The 15,077-nt window shown below is 45.4% G+C and overlaps 1 pseudogene; it reads left to right on the top strand.

Moving 5' to 3' along the window:
• Window positions 1-3,448: 3,448 nt before the first annotated feature.
• On the top strand, window positions 3,449-5,028 carry LOC143110302 (uncharacterized; annotated as a pseudogene).
• Window positions 5,029-15,077: the final 10,049 nt, after the last annotated feature.

Here is a 15,077-nt window from a genome sequence, read left to right as displayed (position 1 = left end):
CTGCCAGCTGTTCGCGATTTGACTGATTCTTAAGCTCTCAGCGGAGTGCTGTCTTGCGCGTCCTTTTTAGATGGTGAACTTAAACGGAAGAAAGCCCTCTAATTGGACGGGCACGACTGACAAGTAGGCGGGCCTAGGCCCGTCCAGGGCCGTCCGTAGCTACGCATATGAAACAGATAATTATTTTTAACTTCCTGAAGGGGTTTCAAAGTTAGCATTGAGTATATTACAAGGTTAAGAGACACACCACATCAGTGAAAAATGTATTAATGAATAAATAAAGTTATGTTGCAGTTGGAAACACTGTATCTGTAACAACAATGGTAAGAAAATATAAGAGCAAAATACTATGGCATTAACTACTTAGGGCAGCAAGACACTCACTCACACACTAATTTTCTGTGAGCAGTAAGAATGGCATTATGATTTAAGTAATAAGCCCCGAGAGACCGTACTGTAGGTTACACTGATTGTACAACAGCTAAGGGGCGTTGTTAGGCATGACACGCTAGCGGACCGCCACACAGAACCCCCCAAAAGGAGGGTAGGGTGGACATCATAGATAGATGCCACATTCTCCATTGAGTTCTATTAGGAGGAATACATTACATTACATTACATTACATTACATTACATTTGGCTGACGCATTTTTAGCCAAAGCGACTAACGGAATAGCTAGGAATAGCCGCCATATTGATAGGGGCGACACTTGCTGGTTCACTAGTTCACATTCCGTAATTTGCAAACAGATATAATAGCATAATAGAAAAGCATGTTTGGCAAAGTCTCTGGCCAGGGTCCTGAAGTGATTTGCGGGATCGTGCAGGAGTCAACTGCGCAGTGTGGCATGGTTATGTGTGCGTGTTTGATGAGGGGGCACGGTTATCCGCTAACGGTGCGTGCACTCACTGCCGCAGCTACCATAAAAGAGACGGCAAGTGTATTTTCCTTTTTTGTAAGTGTGTTTTCCGCGACAGAGCCCACTGTCACACCATGACAGGTATTACTGACTGAAGTGAGTGGAGGAGCTAAAAGTTCCTTTCGAGGACTGCAGAAGACAGTCATACGACAAAGGGCCAACATGAGGAGTAGCCTATAACAAGGGCGTTCAAGCCAGGCTCCTAGAAATGAATCCTAGAACTTGTGCCATGTGGGGCTCATACTGTATATTTTGTTGTGGCCAATGCTGCTAAAGGATTTATTGATGCTACAAGTTACTTTGGCATCTTGCACAAGCTTTACAACTTGTTTTGAGCCATCCTGAAAAAAACATGTGGACATCACATTAAAAATGTGGTTTGATACAAGGTGAGAAAGCAAGGTCAAGAGTGTGGAGCCCCTGAAATATCAGGCAGCTGCAGTAAGAGGTACTGATCGAGGTGAGGGACCACACCAAAGACTCTGTAATAAAGGTTGAGGGTCAATATCTGTCTCCATTTGTTAAAGGTGCTCTAAGCGATGCCATGCGTTTTTTAGGCTAAAACATTTTATGTCACTTACTGCAAACATCACCTACCGTTAGCTGTCTGTGTCCTGAATACACTGTTAAAAAACGCAATCTCTGTGGACAGCCCAGGCTCCAAAAACTGCAACAAAAACAACCTGGGCAAACCTAGCCCATAAAAACATAACAAACTGTTCCAGGAAATCACAGAAGAGATTCAGCGAAAGTTCTACTAGGAAGACTCGTAGTGTAGCCTTACTCCTCCCATGCTTACACGGAGCCAATCTTAGCTGCCTACTTCGGGAAAGCCTGCATCTGATCATTCACTCATTCAATCAGCGCTAGCCTATAGGAATTCAGTGGGCTCTTTAAATATGTACCACCTAACACTGCTTCTGCTTCTCAGTACGCCGACTTTGACGTCCCATTGCAGTCGTCTTTGTTGCTCTGAACGAATTACGAAAGTTTCAACCTTACCTTCCATTCTCGGGGCTGAACTCGCGGACCATGTCTGTCGGTTCTCCTCTGCTCCAAATCGAGTCGTCCGACTCGGACGAGGACGTCGTTCCTCCAACCCAGCCCAGGAGGAGCGTCAGGTCGATCCAGGCCAAGTCCGACTGGGCCCGTTTCTCAGCTGTCGATATCGCGGCGGCGTTGACAGCGGCGGGGATTCCCTTCGACGCTGGCCTGCGGAAGGGTGACCTCGTGCTTCTCGCACACAACGCCATCGGCAGTCCCGCCGTCCCCGTCGTGGCTGGTCCGTCGGGTCCCGCTCCTGCTCCCGCCGCTGAACCCGCGGCCGACCCGGAGGAGCCTGTGCGTGCCAAGGAAACGCCGGAAACGCCGTGCCAAGGCCAGGCACGTCGCCCCGGCGCTGCGTGGGCGGCCACCTGCCGCTCGGCCCCCGGCCCCTCCTGCCCCGGCTACCCCCGCCCTGGTCGCTCCGGCCACGCCTCAGCCCATCCTGGATGCTGTTCTCTCCCTCGCCGCTTCGGTGAGGGCCATCGATTCCAGGATTCAGTCGCTGGAGTCCCGGCGCCCGGCTCCGGCTTCCTCGCCTCCCGCGGCGCCTCCGGCTCTCGCCTCTCTCCAGTCGCCTCCTGGCCCCGAGCTGCAGCGCAGCTGTGCCTCCTGCTGCGTCTGCCGCTGTTTCCCTCGGCGTTCCGGCTATGCCTGTCTACAACCTGGCATCGGCTCTCCCTGCTCCTCCGCTGGGTAGGAGCTTCGTTGCTCCCTCTGCGGTCTCCGTCTCTCCGCAACTCAGACAAAACATCATTCAAGGTAAAAACGTTAATCTCGCTTCCTTGTTGTTGCCGTCTCCCGCTGTCGACCGTCAGCTCGTCGACTGCGGCGACGTTTCTGTCATTCTTAAAAATTCTGATCCGAGGCTTTCAAAGAGCCTGTCATTCTGTGACTTTGTGATTGCCTTCGGCATGTACCGCGATGTCCTCTGCAGTGCCTTCCCCGATCGCCGCCTGGAACTGGACACGTATCTCGCTATGATGGCCGATTTTAATCAGCGTTATGGGGATACCCTGTTCTACCAATATCATAATTCGTTCTCCGCAAAGTCTGCCTCCTACATTTCCCTCTACAATTCCCATCTAGACTGGTCCGTCGTCGATACGGAGCTGCTGGTCAGGCACTTCAGCGGTCAGCGATCGCTCAGCTGCAATATTTGTAGCTCCCACGGCCACTCGGCCAGTCTGTGTCCTCGGACAGTCTTCAGCGCACCATCCGCTCCGGCCACTGCCCAGGGTGACGGCGTAAGGGCTCCTCTCGATAGGCAGGGGCGGCCTGTTTCCTACTTTAACGGGCTCGCTATCTGCAACAATTTTAACGAGGGCGTCTGCTCCCATACTAACTGTCTTTTCTCCCATGTCTGTAGCCAGTGCAAGGACCCTCATCCAAAGTCCGTCTGCCCCCGTCGCGTAAGGCCGCCGCGGGGAGGAAAGGTGGTTTCTGCGAAGAAATTCTAGCGTCTCACCCGTCCACGCCTAGTAATGTGTCTGTTTTGTCGTGTTATCTCTCTGCCCATCCTGACTCTGTTTGTTGATTTTTTGCTCACTGGTCTCTCTCAGGGGTTTAGGGTTGGTGTCCTGTCCCCCCTCTCTGACTCGTACGTGGCTAGGAACCTGCAGTCTGCCCTGGCCGAGCCTTCTGTTGTGTCTGAACTCCTGTCCAAGGAACTTAATAAAGGCTATGTTATCGGCCCTTTCTCTGTCCCTCCTTTCTGCCCCCTCCGCGTTAATTCCCTCGGCGTGGCCACTCGGAAATACTCCGGTAAGAAAAGGCTGATTTTTGACATGTCCTCGCCTCACTCCGACGTCTGGTCCAGCGTTAATGAAATGATTCCCCTCGAACCGTTTTCGCTCCACTACGCTTCCGTTGACAATGCCATTTGCCTTATTAAAATCGCCGGCAGGGGCGCTCTCCTGGCTAAGGCCGACATCACAGACGCGTTCAAGGTGATGCCGATTCATCCCGCTGATTGGCCGTTGTTCTGCGTTAAGTGGCAGTCCAACTTTTATTTCGCCGTGCGACTCACGTTCGGCTGCAGAAGTAGTCCCCACATTTTCAATTGTCTGTCGGAAGCGCTGTGCTGGATTTTGCCCAACGTCTGCCGTCTCCCGTTCGTCCTCCACCTCCTGGACGATTTCCTGCTAATTGATTTCCCCGAGGGGTCTAGTTCAGGTCTGGACGTCCTTCGCGCTGTGTTCTCGGAGCTCGGTGTCCCTCTGTCGGCGGAAAAGACCCTGGGCCCTGTGCACTCTCTCGAATTTTTGGGCATCGTCCTCGACTCGGTTGCAATGCGGGCCTCTCTCCCGGGGGAAAATTAGCCAGGATTCGCAAAGTATCCGCCTCATTTCTCTCCGTGGGCATGGTGACCAAGCGAGACCTCCTCTCTCTCTTGGGTCATCTCAATTTTGCCATGCGCATCATTCCGCAGGGTCGCTCATTTATTTCTCGCCTGTTAATTCTGGCCCACTCCGTTGTTAATTTATCCGACCCAGTCACGCTCGACCTGGGTTGCCAGTCGGATCTTGGGTTCTGGTCTACGCTGCTTACTGAATGGAATGGCATCTCGTTTTTCTATAATGATCACTCCGATTCGTCTGTCTCTCTCGAGCTGTTCACGGATGCCGCTCCGTCTCTCGGTTTTGGGGGGTTGTATAAAGACGCATGGTTCGCAGAGAGATGGTCGGACGAATTTATGGCATTCGCCTCCGATGCTGCCTCGTCCGCCCTCTTCGAGCTGTATCCCATCGTGGTAGCCTGCGTACTCTGGGGTACCCACTGGTCAAGAAAGCGCATCACTTTCTTCTGTGACAACGAGGCAGTAGTGGCCATCATAAACAAAGGTCGTTCCCGCTGCCCTAAAATAATGTCCCTTTTAAGGAGGCTCACCTGGCAGTCCGTTATACACAATTTCATCGTAAATGCCACTCATGTCCCCGGACATTTTAACGTTCAAGCTGACGCCCTCTCTCGTCTCCGTTTGCAGGAATTCCACCGGCTCTGCCCTTCAGCCCACAAAGTGTCTACACCGTGCCCTCATTTCGCCGAGCTGATCCTGGATTAAATCATCCTTGCCTCAGTTCACTATTAGAAAATCCAAAACATACATGCTAAAAGGCGTTGCTAAGTCCACAATCAAAACCTATAATTCAGCCTGGTCCTGGTTCTCTTTATTTTGTCAGCGCCATCACACGCCTGTCCTCCCAGTTCTCGTTTCTACCGTCTGCGCTTTTCTGGTCTACTGCTTTGATCACCGCGGCCTCAAACTTGCGTCAATTCGCAAGACAGTCGCCAGTTTACAATTTCACGCTAGGCTCCACGACCCCGGTTTCCCTAGTCTGTTCTCCAACCCACAAATACGCCTTCTCCTCAAAGGCATCCAAAATTCTTCCCCACGCTCCATTGACACTCGCCTCCCTATTACGGCTGATATTCTAAACATCATGGTGGCAGCGCTTAAACGCGGCTACCACTCGTAATCTCTCTCTCTCTGATCTTTCTTTTTTTCCCACCTATTTCACCATTTGTCTGAAATATTCTAAAACCGATCCTTCTGGTTGTGGCACTACTATATCAATTGCAAAAATAAACAATGCATTATGCCCGTTCGTTTCCATGGTTCATTACCTTAAAGTACGGCCTCACACTTCGCCGGTTTTTCCCCTATTTATCACACCAGACGGTCAGGCCATGACACGTCACTGGTTCAGCAGCCAGCTAGCTAATGTGCTGCCCAAAAAGGGCTGTCCACATCATCCATAAAAACGCTAGGAAGGTGGTCATCCGACGCCTACACATCATACATCAAACTAACGCCTCATGATGTTTTCGACGCTCAGAAATTGCTCTCACGCTAACTCAGGTACCTCTTTACCTTCTCAAATTCTGGTGGTGGTGGTTAATTCTGGCATTCGCCTGCACTAATCGCTGTAACGTACCGGGGCCCAGCACGCCGGTAGCTCGTGGTGATTTAGTCTCAGCCATGGGCCTGTTTGCCCTTTTCACTGATTGCCCAGCTCGTTAGACGCTTATGGTTCAGGTCAATACTCGCCGGTTGCCCGGCTCGTGATGCTCGTCTAGGTTGCCCTAGACGCTGGTTGCCCAGTTTGGTCCAGGTTGCCCTGGATGCCGGTTGCCCGGCCATCACTTGGTCTAGGTTGCCCTAGACGCTGGTTACCCAGCTCACTGTCCAGGTTGCCTTGGACGCCGGTTGCCCGGCTCGTGACGCTCGTCTAGGTTGCCCTAGACGCTGGTTGCCCAGTTCGGTCCAGGTGGCCCTGGATGCCGGTCGCCCGGCCGTCACGTTGGTCTAGGTTGCCCTAGACGCTGGTTGCCCAGCTAATGGTCCAGGTTGCCTTGGACGCCGGTAGCCCGGCACGTCTCGTGGTCTAGGTTGCCCTAGACGCTGGTTGCCCAGCTCGCATAAGCACTAAAGTCCAGGTTGCTCTGGATGCCGGTGGCCTGGCTCGTCACGATGTACTAGCTTGCTAGTCACTGGGCGCCCAGATCGTGAAGTGCTTATGGTCCAGGTTGCCCTGGACGCCGGTTGCCCGGCCGCCGCATTGGTCTAGGTTGCCCTAGACGCTGGTTGCCCAGCTTGTCAAGCTTCTAAATCCCACTAAAGCGAAAGCATGCTGCGGGCCCCACTACAACCCTAGGTTTATGGTTTACACCTTGCTACCTTAAAATTCTGTCGGCGTCCTGGCACAACGTCATCACCCCGGCCCAGTCATGCCGTTTAATTCATCTTGTATGTATACTAATGTCTCTGCTCCTCTCAGAACCAGATTACTGAGTCACCGCCCTGGCGGTCATCACTCATCCTTTTGGGGGTAGGCTCCCCGCCCCTGCCTTCATCCATCGGCAGGAGACGAGATCCGCTCATCGCTGGACGGATCCGAGACGGGGCCTACGCCAAAGATTGTTACCTATTCAGCACTCCATCACGCTTGTATCCAAGCCGTTCCTTTACTAATTAAATTGTTAACTGATTCTATTCTGTCTACTGAGTCTTTCTGGTAGAAATGATAGCTTCAGCGAAAGTTCTACTAGGAAGACTCGTAGTGTAGCCTTACTCCTCCCATGCTTACACGGAGCCAATCTTAGCTGCCTACTTCGGGAAAGCCTGCATCTGATCATTCACTCATTCAATCAGCGCTAGCCTATAGGAATTCAGTGGGCTCTTTAAATATGTACCACCTAACACTGCTTCTGCTTCTCAGTACGCTGACTTTGACGTCCCCTCCACCTCCCCTCCAGCCACCTCTGCCAGCAGTCCACGTCCATCGGGCACGGTCTGCCTACCACGTCATCTTCCTTCAGCCACCGCCACCAGTTGGTCTCCGTCTCGTCGTGGGGGTAGGCTCCCCGCCCCTGCCTTCATCCATCGGCAGGAGACGAGATCCGCTCATCGCTGGACGGATCCGAGACGGGGCCTACGCCAAAGACTGTTACCTATTCAGGACTCTATCACGCTTGTATCCAAGCCGTTCCATTACTCATTAAATTGTTAACTGATTCTATTCTGTCTACTGAGACTTTCTGGTAGAAGTGACGTTACCCAGCATCGCTTAGAGCACCTTTAAGTGGTGTGGTATACAGTCTCCTAGCTTGCATGTTGATGTTGCGGTCAATCTCCTCAAAACCAAGAGGTTTCAGCAATGACAGGGAAACAGGCTTTGTGCTGCACAAATGACACAGATATGAATAAATGAATGTTGTGGAGGCTGTTTTAAAACAAAAACGGCTGAGGTCCACAAAGCGGCACTTCTCTTATGAAGCATTTGATGAGCCCTTGACTGCTCTGAAGAAGCTGGAGGTGACATTTTTCAATGCAGTCATCAGCCATTCAGGAAAGATTTTCCACATTGGAAAATGTGGGAGAGAAGTTTGGAGTGTTGAAACATTTCCAAAATCTCACAGTTGACGTGCTGACAGAACAATGTGTGACCCTTACTACACTGCACTTTAAGGGACAATCTGACGTGGATGGCAGAGAGCTTGCACTGGAGCTGAAGAACTCGCCTGACTTGCCATCAAAATCGTGTGTGCATCTAAGTGTAGTGTGCACACAACGGAGAGGGAGAGAGAGAGGGGTGGTGCGTGTTCCTGAAGCGTATGCAAGACAGAGAACATCCTGATTGGCCTGTTTCTCTAAATCAACCAATCAGTTTTCAGTGTAGGTGGGCTTTTATCTCTTCTCCCAAACTAAATTAATCAGTTCAGTGTATCTAGAAGCATCATGGCAGAAATCCCTGAAATTACTTTTTGCAGGTTGGGATGTCTGACATTTGTTCATAAAAGGGAGCTCTCAGAAATATATCAAAATTTGTGGACTGTTCTCAAAATAGGTCTGTTGCTGATGCAGAGAGGAGCTTTTCAAAGCTGAAGCTCATAAAATCCTACCTCAGGTCTGGCCATCATCAGTATCAATCATACAACTGCTGAGCAGATTTCATAATTATGATAATGAAATTGACGACTTTGCATCAAGAAAGGCAAAAGGAGTCAGGCTTTACATGGCAGTTGTGCAATTTCTTTTGTGTGTTTCTTGTTCAAAGTAGTATAATAATTACACTTAAGTGTTATTCTATTTGTGTGATGAAGGATTTGAAGGTGAGGTTCGCCCAGGGCGTCATGCAAGCTAGGACCACCAGTTATTATGACCGCCGCTAGCGTAGCATGGTAGTGTTTGTCACTGGCTATGGAGTCTGCAATTACATAGATATTCAGACAAATCTGTGACAAGTCGGTGCTTATGTATTACTGTAGGTTTCTAGCCAATTGCAAACATGCAGTTGAGAGCAAAATATTTTTTTGAAAAAAATATATATCTTTGAAGGATTATCAAAAGAAGGTTTAATTCAATTGAAGATGTCATGGCTATTTTGTAATCCAGAATTGTTTTTGTAATGTTAATTTCAACACCACCAAAAATAGCAAAAAAGGAGATTTGCTGCTCTATCATGGTTGACCACTGGGAGGTGTATGCAACTGTTACTGTTACGTCTTAATCTTTCTCAGATTCTCTGATTCCATCTCATCTGCTGCCACAGTTTTTCTTTTTCCTCCAAACCATGTGCAACACTGTTTCAGTTCCCAAAATAATTATACATTGAGTTTATACAGCTGATAATGATATGATGACCATAAACAATATTAAATATGATTTTGGTTATTTTATTTCTACCATTCAAATAATTGTTTTAGCAGAATTGTTGTAAATATTCTCAATGGAATGGGGAACGTCAAAGAAAATGCATTTGTTTGTCACAAAATCACTCAAATCAATCCAAAGAGGTTTTCCGATAAATAATCATCAATAGTCTTAAAGGTCACATATTATGATAACTTTTCAGTGCTTTTACACAATATGGGTATCTGGGATGGCTGCCAATGCAAAAACACAAAAATAAAGTTGTTGTTTATGGGTTGTCTAGGTTTTAAAACATAGTGAGATGAGAGTGGGCCGTTCACCTTCCTTCCATTTATTTCAAGAAGGGAAGGGAATAAAGTGTGAAAATTTACTTTTTCCTGCAAGCTTGGGACCTGTTATCAAAATGTTGAAGCAAAACCATCATGCAATTTGCTTGTGTTTTGATGAATTCCTTCATTGTGTAATTTTAAAGAATGAAATGCAACAACAAAAGGATCAGGGAGATGATGACAGACTATCATTGTATGATTGTATATTTCCATTGTTTGAAATTATTCTCCTGTTGCTGTGAGCAGGACACCCGAAAGACATGCAAACAGGAATGTGCACTCACTCCCAGATAGCCATCGCATACTCTACCAAGTGTCAGAGTGACAAGCATTATTCCATGGATAAACTACCGGCTCGCCCCACCCTGTCATACATGCAACAACCAGATCCTCCATAGGAGGTAACGTGAGGTGTTTTCTCTCAGGTAACAACTGACCCCCGGGGGCTAGATTTGAGCCATATCGGAACCCACAGATCTGGTCAGACTGCCTGTTGCAATGCACTGGATTAAACAGCAGTACAACACAGAGCAAAGATAATGTTGAAATGATGCCTAAGCACTGAATGTCTTGCATATATATATATATATATATATATATATATATATATATATATATATATATATATATATCCCTGCCTCAGTCATTGCCATTGCAAGCGCCTCTGATTGATTAATCACCACTATGTGGATACTGTTTTTAGAATTGATTTAGATTAAGTGTTAGTATAATTTGTATTTTTGTAAATTGTATTTTAGTATATTTTTATATATTGTATTAAGTGTCAGTATAATTTGTATTTTAGTATATTTAGCATATTCTTTATCTTGTACTGTCCTTATTATATTGCTTAGTTGTTTTTTTATATTATATACTTTAATTACTCTTTCTGCTGTTTGTGTTTGTGTTGTATGTATGCTGCTGAGACCTTGAATTTCCCCTGGGGATCAATAAAGTATCTATCTATCTATCTATATACTATCCATCAGGATCACATGTTGGAGGATTTTTTGCACAAACAGGGATACAGAAAAGCCTTCCATCTACAGAGAGAGAGAAGTCTGTTAAAGGACCTTATTTCCCCCAGAAAAAGGAAGCTATCCCTGGCCACGGCATTGATTGCGTTGCATGTCAAGAACAGATAAATCTGGGTTCATTAGCTGTATGTATATGTGAGGCTTTCGACACGTGTTTTGCAGAACTCGGAGCAGACTGTGCCTAGCGCGTGTAGCTATCTGGGGGCCATAGATTAGGGCAAACTATTGACCCTGCGTCTGCTGTACCTGACACATCACCAGCCCCCTGCATGTGTCTGACACAGCAGTCACAGGCAAATATCTCCTTTATAGACATGACAAACAACAGGCCAGTGTTTGAGTTTGGCTTACACAACCATCATTTACATCAGGACACAAGAGCAACCTATGGCACCATATGCATGAAGAACTTGATGACATGCGACCAAAATGAAGTGTAACTTTTGATACATTGTCAATGGAATAACCTAGAAAAAAGTGCACCTTTTCTTACACTCTATATCAGATTTAACACACACACACAAATAGAATTAATGTGTCCTGTTACCGGTATTCCTTAATTAATCTAGATATATGTAGCTTCCCAGTTAGTGCAAAATTAACCAGGCTTGCTCTGGGTACAGTGTTGCAGCTGTTGTACAGACATAATGGGGAAAAAAGTGTGCACGTGGAAGCTATGCTACATGTTTAAAAGTGTGCAATGTTTAAAAGTGTGCAGTGGTAGCTATGCTACATGTTTAAAAGTGTGCAGTGGTAGCTATGCTACATGTGTAAAAGTGTGCAGTGGTAGCTATGCTACATGTGTAAAAGTGTGCAGTGGTAGCTATGCTACATGTGTAAAAGTGTGCACATAGCTGACTGGTAACAATCCCAGTTGCCTCTGGAACCTTCTTGACCCTGATGTGGCACTAGAGAGAGGGCCCAAGGGACCATACAGAGCCATCTTCACAGCTTTAAGTTTCTGTGACTCATTTACATATTTACATTTAGCTGATATAGATATTTACATTTAGCTGATGCTTTCTTAAATCCAAAGCTACTTACAAGTGAACAACACTCAAGTTACTGTGCGATATGAGAGTAAGCAATAAATACTGCCTTTTATAAAACAAACAAACAAACAAACAAGATAACCAAAGGATAGTGTGGGAGAGTTAAGCAGAAAATAACCAGATTATACTTAAAATAGATAACTAATCAACAACAGAAAGAGAAAAATATGCATAGCAAGTGACGGTTATGTTAGAGTTGTTGGAGATGTTAGGACAGGAGGAAGTCTATCAGTGGGATATCCCTGCTTGGATATGTTTTATGGAATATTTATATTTATTTATTTAATCTCTTAACTTTTGAGCTGCAGTGCACTTTTTACCTCTGTACCTGCACATTGTATGGCAGCTTTTTTTAAATCACCTGGCAGTATAATTGTGATTTGATTCCATTTATATAGAATATTATTTCTATACTGTGAGTAACAGACAGGTTGCACTATGCCTCTGTTCCTACTGTACGTCTTGTGTGATTTCTCTTTGTGTGATTGTACGATTTCTCTTTGGGGATGAATCAATTCTGTCTGTCTGTCTGAGCAGTTATCAAGACTAACAAGGCCCAACATCCTCGAGCCCAATATAGGTAGGTTTGCTTGGCAGGTACTAGATAGACTAAAATATACCTTAAGGCATTAAAAACAGTAGGTTTTGATGATGAACAAATACAACATCACCACTTCAGCGAGAGAGACCTAAGAAAGTGTGATTTTTGTTTAATTTCTGAATGATGAGCAAACTAATGCTTATGTTTACCCAGGTCAGGTCAGTTCAGATCTTTTTCACTTCCGAAGAGTAATGTGGTCACAGATACACGCGACAGACACACAGAGAAGCTCCCTGTCACACATGAACAAACATACATGAGGAAAAGTACACATTCACCCACATACCCAGAGTGCATGCTGCAGGTGCAGTAGTGTGTGTGTGTGTGTGTGTGTGCAAGCCCTTTGGCTGCTCTTGACAGTGAAGCCCCGGCAATCTTAGGTTTTGTTTTCTATGAAGCACCTTCATCACATGTACAGATAACATACTGTACCTGTACATGGTGTTACTGTGGCCAGAAGCCACCATTAAATTCATACATTTGCATTTTCCTCATTATCCGTGTGTTCTGTCAAATGTATGTCATAACCATATTACTGAGGTAACATAATAGTAATCTGATAAATCGATAGGTATCAATAATTAATATCTATGTGTGTGTGTGTGTGTGTGAATACAGTACATTTTTAATACATTTACTAACTCATTTCTGATAACTCTACTACAATTGAAGATCTATTATTTGACATCAAATCAGCATACATACAATGACATTGCAGACATAGGATGCAATGTTGGCTTTAAACTATACCTTTGAGTCATATGTGTCTGCTCCTTGTACATGTACTGTATATTAACTGCTCTGGGTTGATTTCTGAAAATAAAAACAATAACTTTTACCCTGTTTCCCTTCAAGATAATTTGTGTCTTGATAGAGTGCTTTGATCTCTGATCTCACTGACTCACATTACCATGTTTCTTATACTGATGTCTGTAGCTTGTATAGGCCTATTGTTTTTAGAAGTTGTCATTATTTATTATTCTTCCCTGTCTTTTATAGATTTCCTTTACTACATGTGTGTTGTCAATCACAACGTGGATAGTGCATTGAAATGCATGGATTACAAGTAAAGATGCTATATAGCTACGGGCTAATTGATTGGTTGATAACTGCTGTTTTGTCACAGATAATTAAATCACATCAAAATCCTGTGCCCCTTGATGTGGGGAGCACATGGTAAAGCTGGTGCCATGAGGAATACAGTCCTGAGATTCAGACACTTTGCCATAACCATAAAAATCCACACTCATAAATGGATGAAAATGGCAGCTTTTAAGGCGTTTGATAATAGAGATTTGTAACAAGATGTTCAAATTAGTGTAGCCAGCGCTGGGTCTCTGTGCAAAGTTCTGTGTTCAGTAATCAGCAGATTGTGCTGAGTCCCGCCTTCCCTATCTGAGTACATACAGTACTGCTCTCGCCTTTACCTTTCAGCCCCGGCAGATAGCAGCTGTATCTATGTAGAACTGGACAGATAGAAACTAAATGAATACAGACACAGGAAAGGATGAAAATGATTAAAAGTTTAAGCTATTATTAAACGTTGTGGAGTCTAGGGCCCTTCAAGTATAACCAACACATTGAATTTCATCTGTCTCCAGATTCATTTCAATCCCTATATTTGAAATGAATGAATAAATGTTAATTGGGTTTGGCTGTAATGCTTTATAATCGAATCAAACATTCCAGAGTTTGTTCTAAATAAATCAGACCCCATACACACTATTCTTTCAATTCTACAACAAATAAACCACACATGAAGTAATCCATGGACAATGCAAATACAAGCATGTTCATACAATTGCAGTTAACTATAACCAAACAATTACCATATCAAGTTATATTAGTTCACAACTAATCTTAATGAAACTTGACACCTCCATTCACTCCAACATTAAGCATGTTCAATTTTAAATGTGCTGTAACATCATTTGACCAGCAGATTTATCCTATAATATTTAGCTCCACTTTTGCAATGTGATAGTGTTTAGGTCAAAAATGCTGAGATGCTTTTGAAAAAAAAGAGTAAAAAGAGATTATTAAGGCAGTTCTACACCAAGAACTCAGAACACATTAGTTTAGGGATTCGTAATGATCTAGAAAGGTGTGTATGTGGAGGAAAGGACCCCCCCCCCCCCAGCCCCATTCCTGCAATCTATGATCATGTCACAGGATAACAATAAGATGCACTTTGCTCCTTTATTGTGTTTGCTGTTCCTGCAGTTCTTTTTTATCATTTGTTTTTATATATTGTTCTAGTTTTGAGAGATGGGTTTCACCTTCATGGGGTATAAATCAATCATCCTTCATGAGGTATTATCTCTATGGTTGGTATGGTATGGTCTTAGGGGTTCAGGATGGGGCCTTCCAGGTGAAACACCAGAGAGCTGTGGGCCACTGCCGCCGTGCCCCTGAGCAAGCACTTAATCCCAAGTTGCTCCAGGGGGGACTGTCCCCATATTTAGTTCACTTTACACTACTCTGGATAAGAGTGTCAACTAAATGACAATCAATGTGAAATGTCATCTCATAGAGAAAACAAACAGTGTGAGCAATGTAGAGAAAAGTACAGACCCTGCTATCAGATAATTACTGACTGTAAACATACATGAGTGTGGAGTTCAGTGAAGAATCGCAGTGTAATCTTTAGTAGACTAACATCACAGAAAATGACTTAATACCCCGAAGAGTACAGTTTCTACTATCTGGTTATCAGTGGGACTGAAAACTCTGAACCCTGATCAAATTTACCAAGTTGCCTTTGTCCTGCCACCCGAGCATTTCACCTGGACTTTGGAGTAAAAGCCGTAATTTCTGCAGTTCCAGCCACCCCTCCCTGGTCTCCCTTGTGAGTATAAAAGAGCAGTTCTGGAGGAGGTGAATCAGTCTCGTCTGAGTACTCGTCCACCCGAAAGGAAAGAGCTTCAGCAAACCCACC

The sequence above is a fragment of the Alosa pseudoharengus genome, unplaced genomic scaffold (assembly GCF_046254945.1).
Source record: "Alosa pseudoharengus isolate Yale_2024_CS ecotype anadromous, Long Island Sound unplaced genomic scaffold, YU_APseudo_1.1 YU_APseudo_1.1_scf_7, whole genome shotgun sequence".
NCBI classification, from domain to species: domain Eukaryota; kingdom Metazoa; phylum Chordata; class Actinopteri; order Clupeiformes; family Clupeidae; genus Alosa; species Alosa pseudoharengus.
Note: the sequence above shows the minus strand (reverse complement) of the source record. Positions and strands in the feature narration are given on the sequence as shown.